The 14,999-nt window shown below is 43.9% G+C and overlaps 1 protein-coding gene across 3 annotated transcripts in view; it reads right to left on the reverse strand.

The window, feature by feature from the left end:
* The window catches only part of ASTN2 (astrotactin 2), a 1,028,625-nt gene that overhangs the window by 241,622 nt on the left and 772,004 nt on the right, over positions 1 to 14,999 (reverse strand). The window lies entirely within an intron of this gene.

Here is a 14,999-nt window from a genome sequence, read left to right on the forward strand (position 1 = left end):
GCATCATTTTTGGTTGGGGGATTTATTTCCATCCCTCTATCAAGCATTAAATAATTGATAACTGTCTCTTCATCACTTGTGTTCCTATCTTTTAACTGACTCTGAGATTGGGGAGGGGAGGGGAGGGGGAGTTGTGCCTTGCTGCTTTGCTTCCAGACCTGACACTGCATTTTTTGAGAGCAGTATGAATCTCCCTAGGTCACCGTTCAGCAAAAAGCACCATTATGTAGAGAAAATCCAAACTCACTCCCACATTCATGGGTACAGAATCAGCCTTCAAGGTCTATAGTCACCAACACTGTGTTCTAAACTCAGCATCCACCATCTGCTTTATCCTTACAATTAAAATTCAGAAAAGAAACCTGTGCTTTTAGGAAGATCAGAGGTGGGTGAGGGACTTTGTGACAAGGTTCCTCAGGCTCTGGTGTTTACCAAGCAATATATTGTGCACTCTGGGTGCAGGGCTAATGACAAGTCAAAGAATATAGTTTGCTTGCACAGAAGCAAAATCTGCTAAGCCAAGCTACTAAAAAAAAAAAAAAAATGTGGTGGTGGTGTTGCTTTTTTGGCTTCTGTTGTGATCGCTGCCAAAGGATAGGAAAGGAGCTAATTAAAGTGATGTTGGACTAGTTTGTGCTTTACACCTGGAGAAAGCCCCGTGTTCTGATTATGAACGTGCATCTGATTTCTAAAGATATAATTGAGAGGAAATCGATCCAATTAAAAGTGCATCACGGATGACTCCACCAGTTATTACAGCCACTTTATCTGTGAGGGCACCTGTCGCCCCACAGATAAAAGACAGGAGGTCTGTCTTTGCTGTCAGCGGGGACTTGCTGAGGCAGTAACAGTGGCCGAGGACTTTGGCACAAGGTTTGCAACAGAGAAGTGGATATAACATTGCTGGCTGGCTTGACATAACGATGCAAGGAATCCTCCTGCTGCCTACGCTTCTGGGAGGAAGTGCCATCACTGTTCCCTTCAGCATTTAGGTGTACCCCATCTCTGAACCACACTCCTGCCTTGGGCTTCAAATGCAGCAGGCTACCTGCTGGTTCAGAAGAGAAGTAAATGTGAATGCTTTTGTTCCTTTGCTGTGATATTTTAGGCTGTGCTTGGGACAGTCAACTTTCAGTTGTCTACCACACTGACTAAATTGCAGAGTATAGCCCCAAGACTCTAGTTTACTCAATTACAGCCATTTGTGTGTGTGTGTGTGAGTGTGTTGTGTTCTTGTTATCTGAATAAGGGCAGTGATTGCTTTATTCAGATAAAGCCTCACATGTGAGTCTGTCATGTAAAACAGATTGAAAAGCAGCTCTTCTGACAGAAGCAGGCTTATGGGCCAGAAGAACAAGCCCTTGCCTAAACTCCCAGGTACAATTGCTAAACTCTTGCGACTCTACAGAACATGATCTGAAAACCACTGATCACAGCATCACTTATCTTCCAGTTCATGTTATTGGCCATGTGGCTATGGGCAAGTCACTTAACCCTTCCTCTTACGGAAACTGATTGATCTTTGCCTCTATGATGAGTGCAAGATGTAAAATAATAAATGTTAAAATACCTGCTACCGTTCTTGGCATACTCAATCAGCCAAGTTGTCTCAAGAGTGGGTTTAGGTTGTTCGACCACTTCAAATAATACCTCCCCTCTTTCCTGTTGTTATAGCTTCCTATTTCCCAACCAAAACCCTTCTCAGGCATTTCTCCCCTCTAGCCCTAAGTCTCCAAATAAATCTGGTCACCTGCTCCTTTCTACTACCATTCTACCTACTTCATATTTCTCTCACTGCATAAATCACTGCGTTGCAATTGTTTACCCATATATCTAAGCTTTACTGAGGGTCAGCTTTAATCTCTAGCTAAGAACATGTAGCATGATGCTTAATACACAGTATGTCCTCAGTTATTTAACTGGCTGTTATTTACATGATTTAGTGTGACAGTGCTGCTGCTGCTGCTAAGTTGCTTCAGTCGTGTCTGTGCGACCCCATAGACGGCAGCCCACCAGGCTCCCCTGTCCCTGGGATTCTCCAGGCAAGAACACTGGAGTGGGTTGCCATTTTCTTCTCCAATGCATGAAAGTGAAAAGTGAAAGTGAAGTAGCTCAGTCATGTCTGACCCTCAGCAACCCCATGGACTGCAGCCTTCCAGGCTCCTCCGTCCACGGGATTTTCCAGGCAAGAGTACTGGAGTGGGGTGCCATTGCCTTCTCCAATGTGACAGTAGGTCCTCCCGTAACCTGAGTCTTCCTAACATAACACTCTTACATTGGATGAAAGATACAAAAGAGTTTATCTGAGAGTAAGATAAGTAAGAAAAAAAAGAAAACTAAAGACAAATGACTTACAGATTTAATAAGTCCCTGCTTTCCTTTATTGTCAATGTGCTGTTTGTGAATGTCACTCAGTCGTGTCTGACTGTTTGCAACCGCATGGGCTATAGCCAGCCAGGCTCCTCTGTCCATGGGATTCTCCAGGCAAGAATACTGGAGTGGGTTGCCGTATCCTTCTCCAGGGGAGCTTCCCAACCCAGGGACCAAACACACTCCTCTTGCATTGGCAGGTGGATTCTTTAACCCCTGTGCCACCTGGGAAACCCCATCATTCTGAGTAATTATATAGAACTTAAGGTTTTGGAACAATGATTCCTTCCATATCTGAGTACCTACTGTGAGCCTGGCACTATGCCAAATGTTCAAAAACGAAAAGAAAATAAAAAGTAATATTATAACTTCCTCATAAGTTATTTTACAGTCTTTCTGGAGCATTTGGAATTGAATTCCATTGCCCTGGTCTTCCTCAAAGGCCAGGGATAGGCACTATCTGAATGATGGTGAGAGTCAACCCCAATGTACTCTAGCCTGAGACAGTCCATAGAGGGCTACTCCATTATTCCAATCAGCAGGATAAACTTGCCTGGAGTCTTAGTGTTCCTGTGGGTGAGGCAAGTAATGCTTAAGTAGTTGTACTCTTTAATCTCATACTAATTAATGGCCTCTTTAAAGTGAAGCCTTACCAGCTCCATAGGAGGGAAATGCAAGGCAGAGCCTAGTATGAAATGCAGGGCTCTACCTTTGTACCTGACTAGGCTGCTGATCTGCACTCAAGACAAGCAGCTTCTCAAGGGATCACAAAACAAATTACAGATAAGAAATAGCAGATGCCTGCATGAATGTTACAAGCAGGGCAGTAGTGAGCAAGGAGGCTGTTCAGCAAAATACTTAACATTCCAGAACTTTGGCTATATCTTGTGAATATCATGAATATTCATGGTACCCTAAGTCTGAAGTTAAGAAGTTCTGGGATCAGCAATGCATTCCAGCGGGAAAGTCGCTGGCCTTGGTCTGGATCTGAATCACAGCTCTGCCCCTGAACTAGCTATGTGACCTCGGATGAGCACCATACCTCTGCATCAGCTTGCCTGTCCTTATAAAGAGAAAGCTGGATTCGATCATCACTAAAGTCTCTTCAAGTTCTATGATTTTCATTTACCAACTAGAATTGTGGTTGAGTTCCGCCCCTCACCACCACCAATGTTTCTGTGTTAATTCTTTTGTGTAATTTCATCGTGTTTACATTAGAGTAGAAAGACCGTGTACTGTGTGATCCGCCCCACTGTGGTTCAGGAGCTTACCCCCGCTGCCGTGACCCTGGGTCTCTTGTTAACTACTGCCACTCTGTTGAGCCACTGTTTTCTCATCTTGTAGAAGAAGATGACAAGTTATGTTTTAAAGGGCTGTTTTGAGAATTAAAATATACTAACGGGACAGAATTCAGAAAATGGGAGGTGCTCAGGAAATGTGCCTTCCATTGTAGGGGCACAGACCTCCCCCCCAGCCTCCCACCTCCCACAGTGAACTGATGCAGATTCTTCAAGGTAACACTGGGGGAGATTTCAGATCTGCTCTGGTGATTCAACCGCACTGCTCAGCTTCTTAATTAAAAAGCCTATTGGAAGAAAGGTGGCATTGCCGCAGGGGCAGAGGCAAAACTTCGACAGCAATGCTTCCCACTAGGAAAGCTGCGCATAGAAGCTGGAGGCTAATGATTTGGTTACAGTCAGGAGGGTGGCGTCTTGACTCTCGGCAGAAACAAGCACGTCTACCTATCCCTCTACATGGCTAGCGTAAAGGCATTTTTCTTCCAGGTCAATATTCATTACCTCGAATAATTAGAAAAATCAAAATAAGCCATAAATCTCATTGTTAGGCGGGGTAATATACTGCAGTTAAAACGGGCTTTGTAAGCATGCAGGGGCCGAGTTCATTCTTTTTTCCCTCACATGTTAGTTCTCTGACCATGGGGTCATTTAGCCTCTCAGCTTTGGTTTCTTCATAAATAATAAAATGATACTGTTTACTGCATTGTTCTGAAGAGATGATAGATGTAAAATACTTAGCAGACTTTCTGCTTATAAGAGTTTCATTTTGTAAACTTTAAATAGTGGAAAATATCACAGAGTAAATTAAATGTATGAAAAGGTTACCCACATTTTTGTGACAGCGGAATCATAGGAACTGGTGAGGTACACACGTATTTCCCTCAAAGGAAAATTATTTAGTAACTTACTGAAATCTGGAGTGAATAAGAGTTTGATGACTGTAAGTCAAATGCATATCTTTCCTATAAAAATAAAACCAGGATTTTCTTTAGGTGATTTACTCAGTTTACCTGGCTATAACTATAATGTCACTGCATAGTTTCACAGAATATTAATATTTAGATCTAGTTCTTTCATTTATTCATTCCTTACTCATTGGACACACACGACCTCCACTGTGTCTCGCTCATTGCAGTAGTTATTTGAATACTGAATGCACAGATGAATCATAGCTTGTAGTCTGGCTGGAAAGATATGGAATGTAAAAAATAATAATAATAATACAAATATACAGAATAAGATCAATGGTGCGAGCTAGAAACGAAAAGTCTTCTTCTAGCTGAGAGGATCTGCTTGCTGAAGGGCCTTGCAAGAAGAGGGGGTATCAGGAACACAAGCACAGCATTCCGGGGAAACGTGAGAAGTCGGGACCAGCATGAGGCTCACATCACAGGAGTGAGGGGGCATTAAAGCAATTCAGAGGTTGAAAGTGATCCATTTGTCTATGACCTGTCAAGTAATAATGCAAACGGTTGTGTTCATTTTTTTTCCTTCCCAAAGCCATATCATTTATTCCTATCAGTACCCATGGCTCAAGGAGGCTTCATTCTTACAGAGGTGGCAGCATATGAATGAGAATCTCCTCAGAGACCTAGGGAGGCCAGGGTGGAAGAAGGGGTAGTTTGAAAATGCACCAGCCCCTATCCCCGACCCCCGGATTCTACTCTAGCTCCTTATCGGGAATCCCTCAATGAAACTGTCTCAGAAATTGAATTTTCTGCCTTTCTAAAATCCTGAAATAACATCGAACTGTGTGAGTGTGTGCTCAGTCGTATCCGACTCTTTTCGACCTCATTCACTGTAGCCCTGCCAGGCTCCTCTGTCCGTGGAATTTTCCAGGCAAGAATACGCAAGCAGGTTGCCATTTCCTTCTCCGGGGGGTCTTCCCGACTCAGGGATCAAACCCCTGTCTTTTGTCACCTGCAGTGGCACTGCGCCACCTGGGAAGCCCCCTCAAAAACCTAAGACAAATGAGTTAAACTTTGTACTAGAATCTGAGTTCCTTTTGGATACTTGAGGTTGACAGCTTTCCAAACCTACCGTCCTGTTTTCACCTTCTGCCCTATATCCGGACATGCTGCTAAGAAAGCTCAAGTCCTTCCACCTGTGGTGCCAGTGGGCGGTCCCAAGCACACAAGTCCTAGCCCCTGCATGAGAATCCTCAGGGCAGCCCCATCTCCAAGTCACCACCAAACCCATAATGGCCTCCTTTTCCTGCTCTCAAGCCATTTCTGAACCTGCTAGGGAGGCCACATTGCTCTTCCCATAAACCCTCATTCCGTGACTTAGAAGCCTTTTCATATCCACTTGGTGGGTGGATAGCATCATCCATTTCAACATCTGAACCAGGTTTTGGGTGGGTCCCCCTCTGCGGGATAACCACAACCTCTGGCATAATAAGCAGTGTTTAGGCAATAGCCACCATCCTGGGTCCTTTATTCTCTTGCTTTGGTTTGCTAACTGGCTCGCTTGTTTCCTGAGGCACTGCTTGCCGGCAACCGTGTACTTTGAGCTGTGCTGCTTCTGGCACATTTGCTGAGCCCTACCACACCTCTCTTTTATCAGTATAACTGAACGGAACTGGGAGATGTGATAATTGGTACTTAGGGAGCAGAGTGGTCCTGGGTCATGTGTCCTGGCCCCGATCTATCTGTGTCTCAGAATCATGCATCTAGATTCCAGCATAACCTGTGATGTCAGGGGGATGACCCTTTCCCCGTGACTATTGGTTGGTTGTCTCAACCAAGCATTGCCTCCAATCCATAAAGAGCTAGGGAAACACTGATGCCTTGTGCAATTCGTGGGTCTACTGGTGGTGGTTCCCAGGCAGGAAGAGCAGCCACCACGTGGAACACTGTGGGCCACACTCTAAAAGCAGATGGCTCACGAGGACTCTACGAAATGTCTCTGCTGCTACTATGTCACTGTTGGTCAAAATGAAAGATCCCAATCTTCAGCGCTATAGAGAAAATCATCCAAGGTCTCCCCATGACATAGCCAGTGGGTTAATTTAAATTCAGCTTAAGCCTTGAGTCCTTAAACCCTAAAAGAAGCCATTGCCATGAGGAAGGTCCTAGTCTTGATGACAGATTTGCTACTCTGGAGGAAGAAACTTATAAATACGAGTAGGGTAGTGAAGACACCCCCCCAGTCCCTCACCACAAAACTGGCTGCTGCTGCTGCTGCTGCTGCGTTGCTTCAGTCGTGTCCAACTCTGTGAGACCCATAGACGGCAGCCCACCAGGCTCCCCCGTCCCTGGGATTTTCCAGGCAAGAACACTGGAGTGGGTTGCTTTTTCCTTCTCCAATGAATGAAAGTGAAAAGTGAAAGTGAAGTTGCTCAGTCGTGTCTGACTCTTCACGACCCCATGGACTGCAGCCTACCAGGCTCCTCCGTCCACGGGATTTTCCAGGTAAGAGGACTGGACTGGGATGTCATCACCTTCTCCAATAGTAACCACCAAAAGAAAAAAAATTCAAATAAATACAGGAGGAGGAAATAAACAACAAACTGAAACTGAGGTCACAAAGTGACCCAACTAGAAACTCAAAATTTACTAAAAGAGTTCATACAAAAAATAAAAAAAAGATTGAACACTGCTAGTTGGTGTTTGCACCTTGACAACCTAAGCTCTGAATTAGCTTTTAACATCTGAAATGCACCAATTATCAAACTTTCATGACTTTAACCAACACTAGGGATCAAATTAGATTTACATAGGGGGATTCCCCTAAATTTAAACAAGGTACCCCCTAAAACCTTATGGGAGTTACTGAGGACATTTCAGGATATGTAAGGAAGACAAATAGGTATACCTCACCTTAATCATCAGAACTAATGCCCTGCCTAGATTCCCCATAGCCTTAACACTCATTACCCTGAAATATTCCATACTGAGTATGGATGCTATGACCCAATGAGTAATAAATTAAAGTCGAATTAAGTTTTGGCACTTAGAATTGGCTTACCAAAATAGGAGCACATGGACCCTGCCCCCTCCCATTAGTTAAAATAGTTAAGATGGCCCAGTTTAAACAGAGCCTTTGAGGTTTAAAAGTCATTTTCAAGACCTATTTAGAAAAAGATTGATTATCCCCACTGTTTCATTATTTTAAAGCTCAATTTACCCTGTTCTTAAACCTAGAAAGACTGAATAAAACCTCACAATGGATTACTGCAACCTTAATGCTGACACCCCCACCCATTAAGGCTTCCATGCCAATTACTGAAATTATAAATTCCATCCAATCAATAACTGGAAAATACTTTGCAGTCATAGACTTGGCTAATCTGTCATGTGAAAGTGTTAGGTGCTCAGCCATGTCTGACTCTGCCACCCCCTGGACTGTAGCCCACCAGGCTCCTCTGTCCATGGGATTCTCCAGGCAAGAATACTGGAGTGGGTAGCCATTCCCGTCTCCAGGGGATCTTCCCAACCTAGGGACTGAACCCACATCTCTTATGTCTCCTGCACTGGCAGGCGGGTTCTTTACCACTGAGCCACTGGGAAAGCCCCAAAGGAGGTCCATGAGAGACAAGGAGTCAACTAAAGACGCTTCTGCTAGGGACATGCGTACTAAGTCGCGTCAGTCATGTCCGACTTTTTGCGACCCCATGGACCTGCCAGGCTCCTTTGTCCTGGGAAGCCCAGATGTCATCTTTAGTGCCTATTTCTGTCATGTTCAGTGCCTGTTTCAACAGCCTTTCACACAGTTTGCCTTTGGCTTCAAAGGGACACAATCTCTCTTTATCCAGCTACACTGAGGTATCTCAACAAGCCAGGCCATCACACAAAATCTTTATAGGCAAGATGTCATGCATTCAGCTTTCTTCAGGAGCACAGTAATGACATCATACCACTCACGCCCTCTTCCAAAGACATTAATTTGACACACTCATTGAAGACATGCAAACATTCACAAAATAACTCACAAACAGGGCTGGGTCATTGTCTTATGCATTGTACAAGGTCCTGCCACTTTGGTTAAATTCCTGAAAATTGTTTAGCTGATGACCATTCCATTCCTGACACTGTCAAAACCAGCATTTATAATGTTAAAATAAAGTCTGACTCTTTTTAGCCTTTTGGGTTTTGGAGACAATGTATTTCTCATTTAGAAATTTTACTTAAGCCCATTTATGCTATTACTCACACATTGTTCTACCTTGATTGGGATCTTATATAACAAAAGGCTCTATTATCTGCCCAAATTGCAATACAGCAGGCACGCCATTGGTGACTCCTAGAGACTTCACTATAAAGGCTTCAGCAGTGTCCTCTCATGCCTCCTGGAGCCTCTGGACCACACATAACCATAATTTGCCCGTAGACTCCTGGTACAAGAAACAGCCCTCCTCATCTCCATGCTTATGCCATTACAGGGCAACATACTGGGCTCTCCTAGACACAGAGGCTGTGTGACTCTCTATACTCAGCTCCCCATTGCCTTAGATCAGGGAAATAGCTCCTCAAAAGCTCAGTGTAGAGCCAAACCTCCTGTATATCTCATTTGTAGGTGGGATGCCCCACATCCTTAGTCCTTTGTCAGATGTCATGGTGCCAGAGAAAATTAGCAACCTCCCTTTCCTAGACACCTAGAAACATCTGGCGAGTCCCCTGGAGTCAACTGAATGACCAGCAAAGGGACTCTATATACTTTCAAGTTGGCACCACCACCATCATACGATATGGAGTTTTTGCTTTTTAGTTCTTCACTGAGATGTTCCTGATAATAAGACCGAACCCAAGAGTCTGTACAACTGACCAAACTTCATGCAGTCTCCTTTGCACCAGCTGCCAAGGTCAACAGGCAGCCCAATCTGCCATTTCTACAACTCTTGGGCCATCATCAATGATCTGCTCATCTGGGCTCGCCAACAGCAGCAGCAATTCCCTATCCAAGATTGCCTCTTTGGGGTAAAGAATCCTGAGAATCTCTAGTCTCATAGATACCCAACCTATAAATCAAGATTACCTATGTCTCTACACATAGTAAATCCATAATAAGGGGCCTCACTAAAACACTTTCTCCCCTTCAGAGTTCCAGACATTATTGAGACTGACCAAAGAGCTCATTTCATGTCTTAAAATATATGATGTCAGGCTCTTGCACAAGGCATTTAATGGAACTTGCATTTCCCTTGCCACTCTCAGACTTCAGGCCTCACAGAGTGCCATCAGTTCAGTTCAGTTCAGTCGCTCAGTCATGTCCGACTCTTTGCGACCCCATGGAGTGCACCATGCCAGGCTTCCCTGTCCATCACCAACTCCCAGAGCTTACACAAACTCATGTCCATTGAGTCAGTGATGCCATCCAACTACCTCATCCTCTGTCGTCCCCTTCTCCTCCCATCTTCAGTCTTTCCCAGCATCAGGGTCTTTTCAAATGAGTCTGTTCTTCACATTAGGTGACCAAAGTATTGGAGCTTCAGCTTCAGCATCAGTCCTTCCAATGAATATTCAGGATTGACTTCCTTTAGGATTGACTGGTTTGATCTCCTTGCTGTCCAAGGGACTCTCAACAGTCTTCTCCAACACCACAGTTCAAAAGCATCAATTCTATGGCAGTCAGCTTTCTTTATGGTTCAGCCCACAAATCTATACATGAACACTGGAAAAAACAAAGCTTTGACTAGATGGACCTTTGTCAGCAAAGTAATGTCTCTGCTTTTTAATATGCTGTCTAGGTTGGTCATAGCTTTTCTTTCAAGGAGCAAGTATCTTTTAATTTCATGGTTGCAGTCACTATCTGCAATGATTTTGGAGCTCACCAAAAATAAAGTCTGTCACTGATTCCATTGTTTCCCTATCTATTCACCATGAAGTGATAGGACCAGATGCCATGATCTTAGTTTTCCGAAGGTTGAGTTTTAAGCCAACTTTCTCACTCTCCTCTTTCATTTTCATCAAGAGGCTCTTTCATTCTTCTTTGCTTTCTGTCATAAGGGTGGTGTCATCTGCTTATCTGAGGTTATTGATATTTCTCCTGGCAATCTTGATTCCAGCTTGTGTTTCATCCAGCCCAGTATTTCTCATGATGTACTCTGCATGTAAGTTTAATAAGCAGGGTGACATATACAGCCTTGATGTACTCCTTTCCCGATCTGGAGCCAGCCCATTGTTTCATGTCCAGTTGTAACTGTTGCTTCTTGACCTGAATACAGATTTCTCAGGAGGCAGGTAAGGTGGTCTGGTATTCCCATCTCTTTCAGAATTTTCCACAGTTTATTGTGATCCACACAGTCAAAGGCTTTAGTGTAGTCAATGAAGCAGAAGTAAATGTTTTTCTGGAAATCTCTTGCTTTTTCTAAGATCCAATGGATGTTGGCAATCTGATCTCTGGTTCCTCTGCCTTTTCTAAATCCAGCTTGAACATCTGGAAGTTCATGGTTCACATACTGCTGAAGCCTGGCTTGGAGGATTTTGAGCATTACTTTGCTAGCGTGTGAAATGAGTGCAATTGTGTGGTAGTTTGACTATTCTTTGGATTGCCTTTCTTTGGGATTGGAATGAAAACTGACCTTTTCCAGTCCTGTGGCCACTGCAGAGTTCTCCAAATATCCTGGCATATTGAGTGCAGCACTTTCACAGCATCATCTTTTAGGATTTGAAATAGTTTAACTGGAATTCCATCACCTCCACTAGCTTTGTGCATAGTGATGTCTCCTAAGGCCCACTTGACTTCACATTCCAGGATGTATGGCTCCGGGTGAGTGATCACACCATCGTGATTATCTGGGTCATGAAGGTCTTTTTGTATAGTTCCTCTGTGTATTCTTGTCACCTCTTCTTAATATCTTCTGCTTCTGTTAGGTCCATACCATTTCTGTCCTTTATTGTGCCCATCTTTGCATGAAATGTTCCCTTGATATCTCTTATTTTCTTAAAAAGATCTCTAGTCTTTCCCATTCTATTGTTTTCCTCTATTTCTTTGCATTAATTACTGAGGAAGGCTTTCTTATCTCTCCTTGCTATTCTTTGGAACTCTGCATTCAAACAGGTATATCTTTTCTCCTTTGCTTTTCACTTCTTTTCTCAGCTATTTGTAAGGCCTCCTCACACAACCATTTTGCCTTTTTGCATTTCTTTTTCTTGGGGATGGTCATGGTCACTGCCTCCTGTCCAATATCATGAACCTGCATCCCAAGTTCTTCAGGCACTCTGTCTATCAGATCTAATCCCATCAATCTGTTTGTCACTTCCACTGTATAATCATAAGGGATTCGATTTAGGTCATACCTGAATGGTCTAGTGGTTTTCCCCACTTTCTTCAATTTAAATCTGATTTTGGGAATAAGGAGTTCATGATCAGAGCCACAGTCAGGTCCTGGTCTTGTTTTTGCTGACTGTATAGAACTTCTCCATCTTTGGCTGCAGAGAATATAATCAATCTGATTTTGGTATTGACCACCTGGTGATGTCCATATGTAGAGTCTTCTCTTGTGTTGTAGGAAGAGAGTGTTTGCTATGACCAGTGTGTTCTCTTGGCAAAACTCTGTTAGTCTTTGCCCTGCTTCATTTTGTACTCCAAGGCCAAATTTGCCTGTTATTTCAGGTATTTCTTGACTTCCTACTTTTGCATTCCAGACCCCTATAATGAAAAGAACATCTTTTTTGGGTGTTAGTTCTAGAAGGTCTTATAGGTCTTCATAGAACCATTCAACTTTAGCTTCTTTAGCATTAGTGGTTGGGGCATAGACATGGATTACTGTGATACTGAATGGTTTGCCTTGGAAATGAAAGATATCATTCTGTCATTTTTGAGACTGCATCCAAGTATTGGATTTCAGACTGTTTTGTTGACTATGAGGGCTACTCCATTTCTTCTAAGGCATTCTTGCCCTCAGTAGTAGATTTAATACACAGAACTTAACACACTCAAGTTCAATTAAATGAAACATGGCCCATTTCAGTTGTCAGACATCCATGGTGAAGTATAATAAAAAATCTGACTCTATATTTGGTGCCTGACCTCTGACAGCTTTAGAGCCCCTCTATTCTGTTCCCCACCAGCCTCTCATCAAGCCTAAACTCTCCTATCTTTGGTGCCGGTGCTGTGTGCTCAGTCGCTTCAGTCGTGTCCAACTCTGCGGCCCTATGGACTGTAGACCGCCAGGCTCCTCTGTCCCTGGGATTCTCCAGGCAAGAATGCTGGAGTGGGCTGCCATTCCCCTCTCCAGGGGATCTTACCGACCCAGGGGTTGAACACACATCTCCTATGCCTCTTCTATTGGCAGGCAGGTTCTTCACCACTGGTGCACCCTGGGGAGTCCTTGGGATGTTGAAACCGTGCAAGCATCAGCCAGCACATGGGACCCACTCGACCTCCCTTGCTATCATAGAAAAGCAAGCCAGTCTTTTTCCCTTGTTTGGGGAAAGCCATGTTTGTACCTGCTTCAGAGCTGCCTCTGCTTTCCCCCAGAAAGCTCCATTACACGAATGACGGATCTTTTAAAGTCCTCTTGGTATGTGTGCATAGCACCATCCATTTCATCATCTGAACCAAATACTGCTGGGAGTCCATCTCCCTACTTCCGAGTGACAACAAATGTTTAGAGCCAATATGGAAACAACTTCATAACATGATAAATTTAAAAACTGTATAAGTTTAATTTCTGAGCAACAGCATGAATAAAACTAGGTGCTTTTCTGAAATGACAGGTAATATTTACACTTAAAAATAATAGTGACTCTCTAAATCTCTCAGACCCAAGGATCTGAAACTTGTTTGACAAATACAGTGATTCTGTAAAAATGTTAGAAATAAAGTTAAAAATACTACACTCAAAGAGTGAAGAGGGAGTGGGCATGCGTGCTACCTCACCTGATCCATGATTCTGGGGGCTGGATCTAGGAGATTGAAACTTGCATTGACTGATACCTTGGAAGAAATGTATGATGCACACACAGATGGCACATATACCCTGGACCGTCCATAAAGGCTAATTAATTGTTACCTAAATGAAAGATGCAAATGACAAAGGAAAAACTCAAAGTATGCATTCTTCTCTTCTGGTCCGGTGGCCACTGCCACAGATACGTGTTTTCCCCCAATGGAATGGGGATATCAATTCACACTGGTACATAGTATATACCAGGTCTATTCCTAATGTCCCATACATTTTACACCAGTAAAAGCTAGCCTATAATCGGCAGCCTGGACAGCCTCTCTGAATGAGATACAGCCTCTCTAAATAAAACATCAGAAACAATACTGGGTGTGGCAGGGGGAAGAGAGCTCCCTAAAGAAACAAGCTACAGAAGAGGAACTATGGTTTTTATGCTGTGCTTACTGCTTAGCCGCTCAGTCATGTCCGACTCCTTGTGACCCCACAGACTGTAGCCCGCCAGGCTCCTCTGTCCACGGGGATTCTCCAGGCAGGAATACTGGAGTGGGTTGCCATGCCTTCCTCCAGGGATCTTCCCAATCCAGGGATCGAACCCCAGGTCTCCTGCACTGCAGGCGGACTCTTTACCTTCTGAGCCACCAGGGAAGAAATGCTTTTATGCTGGGAGGTGCTGTTGTTTTTCTTCTTTTTCCTGTGACTTCAACAATCTATGCAACTGAATCTCAAACCTGCATTTTTCAGACCTTACCTTCCTTTTGATCACCAGACGGATACATGTTTCCAGGTGCTCACTTTATCTGGCCAGTTGGCATGCCAGCTGTAGGCTGGTGTGTTCAGTGAAGACATTCCTTAGAAAACACAGACTCCCCATATTTAAGACTGAACTCAGCTCTCCAGAACCTGCTCTTCTGCTTCTGTTCCATTTAAGGAGCATGGGCATTGACAAAAGCACGTAGGCCTGAAACTGGCACCATTTCTAATCACCTCCCTCACCTCTCACCTCCTACCTCCCAGTATTCAATCATAATGTTCTCATCACACTAGCAGCTTAGTATTTTTCACATGCCTTTATTCTTCTTTCTCATGACTATGGACATGTTCAGCTCCTATTACTTTCCTCCTGAAACACTGTTATAACTTCCTAACTGATCTGCCTGCATGCCCACTTGTTAAGGAGTGTCCGACTCCTTGTGACGCCGTGGACTGTAGCCCGCCAGGCTCCCTGTCCATGGGATTCCCCAAGTAAGAACACTGGAGCGGGTTACTGTTTCCTTTTTCAAGGGGTCTTCCTGATCCAGGAATCTAACCCACATCTGCTTCGGTAGGTGGATTCTTTACCACTAAGCCACCTGGGAAGCCTTCCTTAGTCTAGGACCCCATTAACTACACTTCCTCCTATCCTAAGTCAAGCCCAATCCCACACCAGCCAGAGTCAGATTTAAAATGTAGGTGCTAACCATGATACATAAAAGCTTTAAGTG

Source organism: Capricornis sumatraensis, chromosome 6 (genome assembly GCF_032405125.1).
Source record: "Capricornis sumatraensis isolate serow.1 chromosome 6, serow.2, whole genome shotgun sequence".
Taxonomy (NCBI): Eukaryota; Metazoa; Chordata; class Mammalia; order Artiodactyla; family Bovidae; genus Capricornis; species Capricornis sumatraensis.